The sequence below is a fragment of the Nipponia nippon genome, unplaced genomic scaffold, assembly GCF_047370975.1.
Source record: "Nipponia nippon isolate SJK-2023a ecotype South Korea unplaced genomic scaffold, ASM4737097v1 scaffold_3, whole genome shotgun sequence".
In the NCBI taxonomy this organism is placed as follows: domain Eukaryota; kingdom Metazoa; phylum Chordata; class Aves; order Pelecaniformes; family Threskiornithidae; genus Nipponia; species Nipponia nippon.
The window spans coordinates 85,437,220-85,447,704 of NW_028262347.1; positions in this window are offsets into that span (position 1 = coordinate 85,437,220).

Sequence of the window (10,485 nt, forward strand, 5' to 3'; positions counted from 1 at the left end):
GGCACATGACAGTGGAGCCTGTACCACTCTTCTCACAGGGAGAGAAGAGCCCTGGTGCTGGCCAAAGCTCATGAGAAGATCCTCCTTGCAAAACACAGTGAAGCCAAAGCAGAGGAAGAGCCTTTCCAGTAGAACCAGGGAGGTAGGAAAAATGCAGCTCCTCCACGAGTTGCTATTGCTCCCATGCGAAGGACCTGGGGAAAGCGAGACCGAATAACAGCCACAGGTCTCTGAAGGATTGTCATAGAATCCAAAGGCTTCGCCATCAGCTCTCTGGAGGGGAAGGTGAGCTTGGCTGGAGTGGCCACAGAGTGTCTGGTCTGTGGCTCAGTGGATCAGCAGGTCAGCAGCAGTCTGGGAAATACTCCCTTGTCAGACATGCACCAGTTCACTCCGAGTTTGTGGGCTCTTGACAGGCAAATGAAAAACAAAGAGACTGTCCCTGTGCAGAGCGGGGTGATAGCATAACAGAAAAGAAACAGTGAAAGACAGAAGCAAGACATTTCTGATCATCAGAAGATGAAAAAAAAAAGTACATGAAGGTGAAGAAGGAGGACAAAAAGTAAGCAAGGTTTGCAACACCGTCAGGATCAATGTTTCCTAACTCTTTGCTGGCTGTTTCAGATGCGGGCCTTATGGACAGAAGCATTTGCTATTCCGACTCAGCTTACCACTGCCACCTGCAGTTGGCCATCAAAAGCCACTGAGAACCATTATCAACACAAGACTAACCTTCAAACCTTGAAATCTGTGACTGAAACAACAAAATTGCCATCAAAACCCAACCCAATCCAAAGTGGTGCTTCTGATTTTGACAAAGGATATTCCCAGGTGAGAAAGAACTGTTGGGGGTTTCTTAAATTTTTTAACTTGAGCCTTCCTGTATGAAAGCGTACTCATAATCCAGAAGGGTGGGAGGTTTCTGCACCTGCTGAGCATATTAAATGGGCATGTAGAGATCTGAGGGGAAAAATATACCCTGGACCAGAACATCTCCAGTGCTGCTCAGTTACAGGTTCAGGTTGCCTGTGTGTTATTCACGTTGTCTTCTCCCCAGTGTGGCCTCTGGTGCAAGAGAGAGAAGGAAACCAAGGAATGGCAAACATTGCCGCTGACAGCCATCAACAGGGTCATCTTGTGAAAAAAAGGAGTTTCCACTCTTTCTTTTTCCTTGTTTTAGTGAAGAAGTTGTTTTTCCTGGCAAACTTGGGCAGTAGTGTTGAAGTAAAAAAGACAACAATGACTCTTGAAGATGATTTTGCAGTGTCCTCCAGGGGCTGCAGTTCACGTGCCTTCTGGCCCGTTTCTGACCCTGTCACAAGGTGTTGCCTATCTGAACTCAGTTTTTGAGGCAAAAGCCAGGCAGAAAGGTGCAGGAATATATCCTTGCAGGCAGTGTAAACCAGCAAGCTCCCAAGTCTGCTGTGAGGCAAAGTGAGCAAAGGTGCTTCTCCTTTGTGAGATTGAGAGAAGGTGTCACAAGGGCTGGGTCCCATGGTCTGGGGGTTTGTACAGGCTCTCAGCATGACTACTTTTGTCTAATTCTCGATTTGTTAACACATCATCAGGGGGACAAGTAGAGGACTACTGGCAGAGGGCTTCCATCTGGTACAAATGTAGTGTCCTCTGCCACCCAAAGTGGCAGAACATCTTCATCAGATTTCCCCTGGGAGGGACAGATGGCCATTGCCTGTGCTTCCCACCCAAATACTAACCAGCTTTGCTCATGAATGCAAGTAGTATATTAGATCTTTATTACTTCTTTTTTTCTGCAGCGTGATGCATAGTAGGGAAAACAGTAAAGATTGTTTCCCAAGTGCATTGCCTATGGGGTTCCTCAAACCAGATAGCTGCAATAGGCCATGTACCCAATGGAGAGCTTTCAAAAGCGATGCCTTAAATGTGAGGGTCTTCTGTTGCTATCAGTAATGACAGATCAACAGTTGGTCCTCTTCAGAGAAGGCCTTGTACAATTTTGACTTCTGAAAAGGGCTTGATAATTGCTGTGGACTAAAACGCTGTAGAAGTGAAGAAAATGTCCTGAGTGCACAGCTCTGCAGAAGCAGAAAGTAGCACTGATCCAGTTTGGATGGAAAATGCTGGGGTATTTGTGTGTGTAGTTTTGGGCGTGTTCACCATCCCTAGGAGCTACTTAGTGCTCAGAGTGGCTTTTTTGCAAGGAAATGAAGGGAGTTGTGCGGTTCTTGTCCTTCTGGAGCACTTCTCAATGCTCTTTTGTCAACCAGAGCTTTCTCCTCTGTTACAGATAGGAGTGATGGCCGTCACATGGAGCGACTCCTATGAGTACAGACTTCTTTGAAAGACAAGATGGCTTGCAGAAATATGTGATACAAGTGGGGTTACCTTGCATGCTAATTACTTGCTTCTTTATGTCTTTATGTCTTTGCCCTGCTCTTAACACTTTTTATCAGGTGATTGCACATAGAAGATAGCAGTGCCTAATTAGACTAATAATCAGATGCAAGACTATGGATGGAAAGGAGGTTGGCCAGAGTTAGTGAAATGAGAGGACTAGTTACTTGCACATGAGCAAGAAAGCAGCTCTTTTCCAAAGCTCTGGCTGCAGGGATGGATGGCAGTGCTAAAGCTGTCTCTACTGTATGACTGGATTATAAATGAGAGCTGTTTTTTCTGAATGCTCCTCTACAGAAGACTAGTTTGTAAAGAGCATTTCTTCAGCCACAAGACTAGGATCTCCTTTATCATTTGATTTCCTTGCAGACCTTAGTGAGGGAACATGTCTGCCACAAAGGGTCCAGCTTCCTCTGAAGATTTGCATGGCCAGGAAGCCATCTTCTTGCTCTCTCTTGACGTTGTGCCATATCTGGAATATTTGGACCTTGCTGCATACATGTCTAAAGTGGCTGAAGAACCACTACTCTATTCCTTGCATGCTGTCCTGATACATGAAGGTTTCAGCTGGACACTTTGGTGTGCAATAGAAGTGCACATTGAGGAGGTCCTGTTTTGCTCAGGCAGTGCCATCATACCTGTGCCTGTTGTCAGTGAGCTTCCACGTGAGTCATTTCAGATGGTTTTATTTTGAGGTACTTATGACTTCTGAAGGACCCTGTGTGTAACTGGTTTTGCCGGGTTAACGTTAAGGAGGAGAGCTTTCAGAAGGGTAAGTTTTCTTTCCTTTTTCTCTGAGATCAATGTGCGTAGTGTTCGTTACATATCAAGGTTATACCAGCGGATCTCCAGCTGACCCGGGCTGGGGAAGGAACAGTCAGCACACGCAGTGTGGGTGTTCAACGTTTATTGCGCAGTAGTTTACCTTTATACTCCCAGCAGTAGGCGTGTCATGTTATAAGGGGCGGAGACAAGGGAGGGTCGACCCTTAACTCTTTCCGTACAGCACGTGATCTTCTGGTCGCCAGCCCTTATCTTTACTACATTTCCCCCTCCCTTAGCTCCAGTAGCTCTGGATCTCGCTGGGGAAGCTGCGCGTAAAATAATCGATATGTGGTAAGACTTCTTAATATACAACTCATAGAATGCATAATTAAGCGTAATAGACAGGGTAATACCATAGCAAGGACAAGAATAAGTAATAAGATTATGAGCCCGGTTATTAAAGGTTTGGGAATATTGGTAAACCAGTTGCCTATGTTAGCTATAGCTCCTAAATTAAGGGAGTTTACTTGTATTGCATCAGATAGTTGGTCAAGCGTGTTGGTGTGGCTCTTAGAAATATTCAACGTATCGTTGCCTATTATGACGTTATTGACATTCCAGTTTTGTAAGCCTGGGATAGTGGAGCTGTGGTTTGACTTGTGGCAGCAACTGTCCTCCTTATCGCTAGTGAAGTAGGGGGTGAACAATAGACAGGTAGAGGCTTGTCCAATAGCCGGCATATACAGACACACATCCGTTACGTTCATGGATTTTGCCCAATCCAGCCAGTAGTTTGTCACGGCTCCCTCATTGCTCCCCCACACCATCAGGACGCATAGGGAAATGGTAACCTGTCAAGATAAGACTCAATAAATTGATTAATGTCTATACGGTCAAATATTTTGACTGGGTACCCATTCTAGCGTCCCTTTCTCGGTTTGCACACGCGCATACCCACGTCCCAGACAACGGAGGGAATAAGGGCCCCTCCATTCACGGGTTTGCAGGTCCCGTACTTGAACCAAAGGGTAAGGCCCTTCGTTCTCATCGAGCCAGAAATGTGCTTGGGTTGCAGTCTGGGTTTTATAGGTGTTCCCTCGAATGATATGATTTAAGGTAATTAGTGCCGTCGTCAACAGACGCTGTGCCCGAAATAAGGGAGGGTCAAGGGGAGGGGGAACCCCTGTTCCTGGGCTTATATTTTCCCCCTCCCTAAGTCGGTCGAGTAACCCTTTTAATGTGCGATGCGCGCGTTCTACAATGCTTTGGCCCGTACTGTTGTAGGGAATGCCATGACTCAACTGAAAATCCCAGCGCGCGCAGAAGTCCTTTGTCTTCTTGCTGACATATGCCGCTCCATTATCTCTTTTAATTTTTTGTGGAATGCCAAGTTGTGCCATACAGTTCTGCCAATGTAAAATAACTGCGAGAGCATTTTGTTTAGCATGCATAGTGGCTAAAATAACTCCACTGCAGGTATCAACTGTAACATGCAGATACTTACGTGGATTAAAGGGTTCATAAATCGTAACATCAGACTGCCATATTTGGTTGGGCTGCAACCCTCGAGGGTTTACCCCTGCCTCCCAGAGGGGATCTTTGGAAACACACAGGATAAGCAACAATCGAGGATCCCTCGTCACCCCCTTCGTCCTCACTGCTATCAGAGCTCATGGGGTAATCGTGTACAGGCTCCCTCCACTGTGAGGGAATACCAGTTCGCTTTCCCACTGCCCCAGGGGTAGGGGGTCCCTCTGGTAGCTCAGGTATCACTGGCAGTGCCGGGGGAGCCCTACCACCCCCCCCCCCCCCAGATGTTCTCAGCTGTGATGCCGGTTCTCCTTGTTCCTCAGATCCTTTCCTGCGCTCCGCTCTCTGTGTGTCCAGCACCTGTCGATCACTGGGATGCAACGGGGCGTCCTCAGAAGGTGATGGGGTCTTGCCCTCCTTTTCTCCTTCCCGCCATCCTCCTTCATGTAGTTCGCGATACCGCTGGGATCCCACATTGGTCCCCAGGACCCAATCCAGCAACCTATCAGTCAGCTCCCTTTCCACACATTGTTGCAACTCGCCCCAGGGGTATTGAGGAGGTGGCGGATCCGCCGGTGCAGAAGGTGCCGAAGGTTCCGTGGGTGGCTGCTCTAGACTCCCCACTCGTAACAGGAACACCTTTCCCGACTCCTTTGTTCCCGCTGTGCCATAGCCTCCCTGTGCCTCCCCTTCCTCCGTTGGCTCAGCCCCCAGTAATGACGGCCCCATCTGTGCCCCACAGCCCACCCCTTCAACTCGAGTTCACACTGGAGTTCCAGCCTGTCCAGTACAGCAGTACAGAAAAACAGCAGAGATGCCCTGGCCATCTGCCAGCCCAGGCACAGAGCCATTGCTGTTATCAAAATGTTCCCAGGCACAGCGGAGTAAGATGATAAGCAGTTCAGCAGTACAGCAAGCAGAGAAAGCAAAAAGCAGCCACTACGAGCATTAGATTCTAATATACAGTAAGGCAAGCAAGCCCCGTGGCAAGCACAGAAACCTGATGATTAATAGCTAAACAGCAATACCAGCTATAACTTCGATCTAGCACATTCCAATTAAATCTGTCGTTATCTCGAACCCTTTGTACCCTATGTTGGGTGCCAAAAAAAAACTGTCGTGGTTTAACCCCAGCCAGCAACTCAGCACCACACAGCCGCTTGCTCACTCCCCCTTGGTGGGACGGGGGAGAGAATCGAAAGGGTAAAAGGAAGAAAACTCGTGGGTTGAGATAAGAACAGTTTAATGGGTAAAGCAAAAGCCGCGCGCGCAAGCAAAGCAAAGCAAGGAATTCATTCACTACTTCCCATACGCAAGCAGGTGTTCAGCCATCCTCAGGAAAGCAGGGCTCCATCACGCGTAACGGTTACTTGGGAAGACAAGCGCCATCACTCCAAACGTCCACCCCTTCCTTCTTCTTCCCCCAGCTTTATATGCTGAGCATGATGTCATATGGTATGGAATAGCCCATTGGCCAGTCTGGGTCAGCCCCCCCTGGCTGCGCTCCCTCCCAGCCAGCCTGTGTCCCCTCCGAGACTAAACCCGTTGGCTTTTCGTTCCCAGGAACTTCATGCCCCATCAGCGCATGGGGATGGAAAAGTACAGTACCCAGAGACCCCGATTCACAGCCCCACAAACGCTGGCGCTCCCTCTTTCTGCAGCCTCCCAAAGTCCAATACAATCTCTCTGCCTGGGCCCATCATTACAGCCGGAGCCCAGCTCAGCAATTGCGAACGTCCAGGGATTCCTCCCACCCCAAAGGTGCCAGGACCAAAAGCTCTTGCTGCTCTTCAAGTAGCCACGCAACCCCATTCACAGCCCCACAAACGCTGGCGCTCCCTCTTTCTGCAGCCTCCCAAAGTCCAATACAATCTCTCTGCTTGGTCCGTCATTACAGCCAGAGCCCAGGTCAGCAATTGCGAACGTCCAGGGATTCCTCCCACCCCAAAAGTGCCAGGACCAAAAGCTCTTGCTGCTCTTCAAGTAGCCACGCAACCCCATTCACAGCCCCACAAACGCTGGCGCTCCCTCTTTCTGCAGCCTCTCAAAGTCCAATACAATGTCTCTGCCAGGTGTGCTGAGTAGAGCCGGAGCCCAGCTCAGCAATTGCGAACGTCCAGGGATTCCTCCCACCCCAAAGGTGCCAGGACCAAAAGCTCTTGCTGCTCTTCAAGTAGCCACGCAACCCCATTCACAGCCCCACAAACGCTGGCGCTCCCTCTTTCTGCAGCCTCCCAAAGTCCAATACAATCTCTCTGCCTGGGCCCATCATTACAGCCGGAGCCCAGCTCAGTACTTCCTAATGACCAAGGATTCCTCCCACCCCAAAGGTGCCAGGACCAAAAGCTCTTGCTGCTCTTCAAGTAGCCACGCAACCCCATTCACAGCCCCACAAACGCTGGCGCTCCCTCTTTCTGCAGCCTCCCAAAGTCCAATACAATCTCTCTGCCTGGGCCTGTTATTACAGACGGAGCCCAGCTCAGTACTTCCTAATGACCAAGGATTCCTCCCACCCCAAAGGTGCCAGGACCAAAAGCTCTTGCTGCTCTTCAAGTAGCCACGCAACCCCATTCACAGCCCCACAAACGCTGCCGCTCCCTCTTTCTGCAGCCTCCCAAAGTCCAATACAATCTCTCTGCCTGGGCCCGTCATTACAGCCAGAGCCCAGCTCAGCAATTGCGAACGTCCAGGGATTCCTCCCACCCCAAAGGTGCCAGGACCAAAAGCTCTTGCTGCTCTTCAAGTAGCCACGCAACCCCATTCACAGCCCCACAAACGCTGGCGCTCCCTCTTTCTGCAGCCTCCCAAAGTCCAATACAATCTCTCTGCCTGGGCCCATCATTACAGCCGGAGCCCAGCTCAGCAATTGCGAACGTCCAGGGATTCCTCCCACCCCAAAGGTGCCAGGACCAAAAGCTCTTGCTGCTCTTCAAGTAGCCACGCAACCCCATTCACAGCCCCACAAACGCTGGCGCTCCCTCTTTCTGCAGCCTCCCAAAGTCCAATACAATCTCTCTGCCTGGGCCCATCATTACAGCCGGAGCCCAGCTCAGCAATTGCGAACGTCCAGGGATTCCTCCCACCCCAAAGGTGCCAGGACCAAAAGCTCTTGCTGCTCTTCAAGTAGCCACGCAACCCCATTCACAGCCCCACAAACGCTGGCGCTCCCTCTTTCTGCAGCCTCCCAAAGTCCAATACAATCTCTCTGCCTGGGACCGTCATTACAGCCAGAGCCCAGCTCAGCAATTGCGAATGTCCAGGGATTCCTCCCACCCCAAAGGTGCCAGGACCAAAAGCTCTTGCTGCTCTTCAAGTAGCCACGCAACCCCATTCACAGCCCCACAAACGCTGGCGCTCCCTCTTTCTGCAGCCTCCCAAAGTCCAATACAATCTCTCTGCCTGGGCCCATCATTACAGCCGGAGCCCAGCTCAGCAATTGCGAACGTCCAGGGATTCCTCCCACCCCAAAGGTGCCAGGACCAAAAGCTCTTGCTGCTCTTCAAGTAGCCACGCAACCCCATTCACAGCCCCACAAACGCTGGCGCTCCCTCTTTCTGCAGCCTCCCAAAGTCCAATACAATCTCTCTGCCTGGGCCCATCATTACAGCCGGAGCCCAGCTCAGCAATTGCGAACGTCCAGGGATTCCTCCCACCCCAAAGGTGCCAGGACCAAAAGCTCTTGCTGCTCTTCAAGTAGCCACGCAACCCCATTCACAGCCCCACAAACGCTGGCGCTCCCTCTTTCTGCAGCCTCCCAAAGTCCAATACAATCTCTCTGCCTGGGCCCATCATTACAGCCGGAGCCCAGCTCAGCAATTGCGAACGTCCAGGGATTCCTCCCACCCCAAAGGTGCCAGGACCAAAAGCTCTTGCTGCTCTTCAAGTAGCCACGCAACCCCATTCACAGCCCCACAAACGCTGGCGCTCCCTCTTTCTGCAGCCTCCCAAAGTCCAATACAATCTCTCTGCCTGGGCCCATCATTACAGCCGGAGCCCAGCTCAGCAATTGCGAACGTCCAGGGATTCCTCCCACCCCAAAGGTGCCAGGACCAAAAGCTCTTGCTGCTCTTCAAGTAGCCACGCAACCCCATTCACAGCCCCACAAACGCTGGCGCTCCCTCTTTCTGCAGCCTCCCAAAGTCCAATACAATCTCTCTGCCTGGGCCTGTTATTACAGACGGAGCCCAGCTCAGTACTTCCTAATGACCAAGGATTCCTCCCAGCCCAAAGGTGCCAGGACCAAAAGCTCTTGCTGCTCTTCAAGTAGCCACGCAACCCCATTCACAGCCCCACAAACGCTGGCGCTCCCTCTTTCTGCAGCCTCCCAAAGTCCAATACAATCTCTCTGCCTGGGCCCATCATTACAGCCGGAGCCCAGCTCAGCAATTGCGAACGTCCAGGGATTCCTCCCACCCCAAAGGTGCCAGGACCAAAAGCTCTTGCTGCTCTTCAAGTAGCCACGCAACCCCATTCACAGCCCCACAAACGCTGGCGCTCCCTCTTTCTGCAGCCTCCCAAAGTCCAATACAATCTCTCTGCCTGGGCCCGTCATTACAACCAGAGCCCAGCTCAGCAATTGCGAATGTCTAAGGATTCCTCCCACCCCAAAGGTGCCAGGACCAAAAGCTCTTGCTGCTCTTCAAGTAGCCACGCAACCCCATTCACAGCCCCACAAACGCTGGCGCTCCCTCTTTCTGCAGCCTCCCAAAGTCCAATACAATCTCTCTGCCTGGGCCCATCATTACAGCCGGAGCCCAGCTCAGCAATTGCGAACGTCCAGGGATTCCTCCCACCCCAAAGGTGCCAGGACCAAAAGCTCTTGCTGCTCTTCAAGTAGCCACGCAACCCCATTCACAGCCCCACAAACGCTGGCGCTCCCTCTTTCTGCAGCCTCCCAAAGTCCAATACAATCTCTCTGCCTGGGCCCATCATTACAGCCGGAGCCCGGCTCAGCAATTGCGAACGTCCAGGGATTCCTCCCACCCCAAAGGTGCCAGGACCAAAAGCTCTTGCTGCTCTTCAAGTAGCCACGCAACCCCATTCACAGCCCCACAAAGGCTGACTCTGTCTATTGCTTCAGTCTCCCAAAGTCCACTACAATCTCTCTGCCTGGGTCGCTGAGTAGAGCCGGAGCCCAGCTCAGCAATTGCGAACGTCCAGGGATTCCTCCCACCCCAAAGGTGCCAGGACCAAAAGCTCTTGCTGCTCTTCAAGTAGCCACGCAACCCCATTCACAGCCCCACAAACGCTGGCGCTCCCTCTTTCTGCAGCCTCCCAAAGTCCAATACAATCTCTCTGCCTGGGCCCGTCATTACAGCCGGAGCCCAGCTCAGCAATTGCGAATGTCTAAGGATTCCTCCCACCCCAAAGGTGCCAGGACCAAAAGCTCTTGCTGCTCTTCAAGTAGCCACGCAACCCCATTCACAGCCCCACAAACGCTGGCGCTCCCTCTTTCTGCAGCCTCCCAAAGTCCAATACAATCTCTCTGCCTGGGCCCATCATTACAGCCGGAGCCCAGCTCAGCAATTGCGAACGTCCAGGGATTCCTCCCACCCCAAAGGTGCCAGGACCAAAAGCTCTTGCTGCTCTTCAAGTAGCCACGCAACCCCATTCACAGCCCCACAAACGCTGGCGCTCCCTCTTTCTGCAGCCTCCCAAAGTCCAATACAATCTCTCTGCCTGGGCCCATCATTACAGCCGGAGCCCAGCTCAGCAATTGCGAATGTCTAAGGATTCCTCCCACCCCAAAGGTGCCAGGACCAAAAGCTCTTGCTGCTCTTCAAGTAGCCACGCAACCCCATTCACAGCCCCACAAAC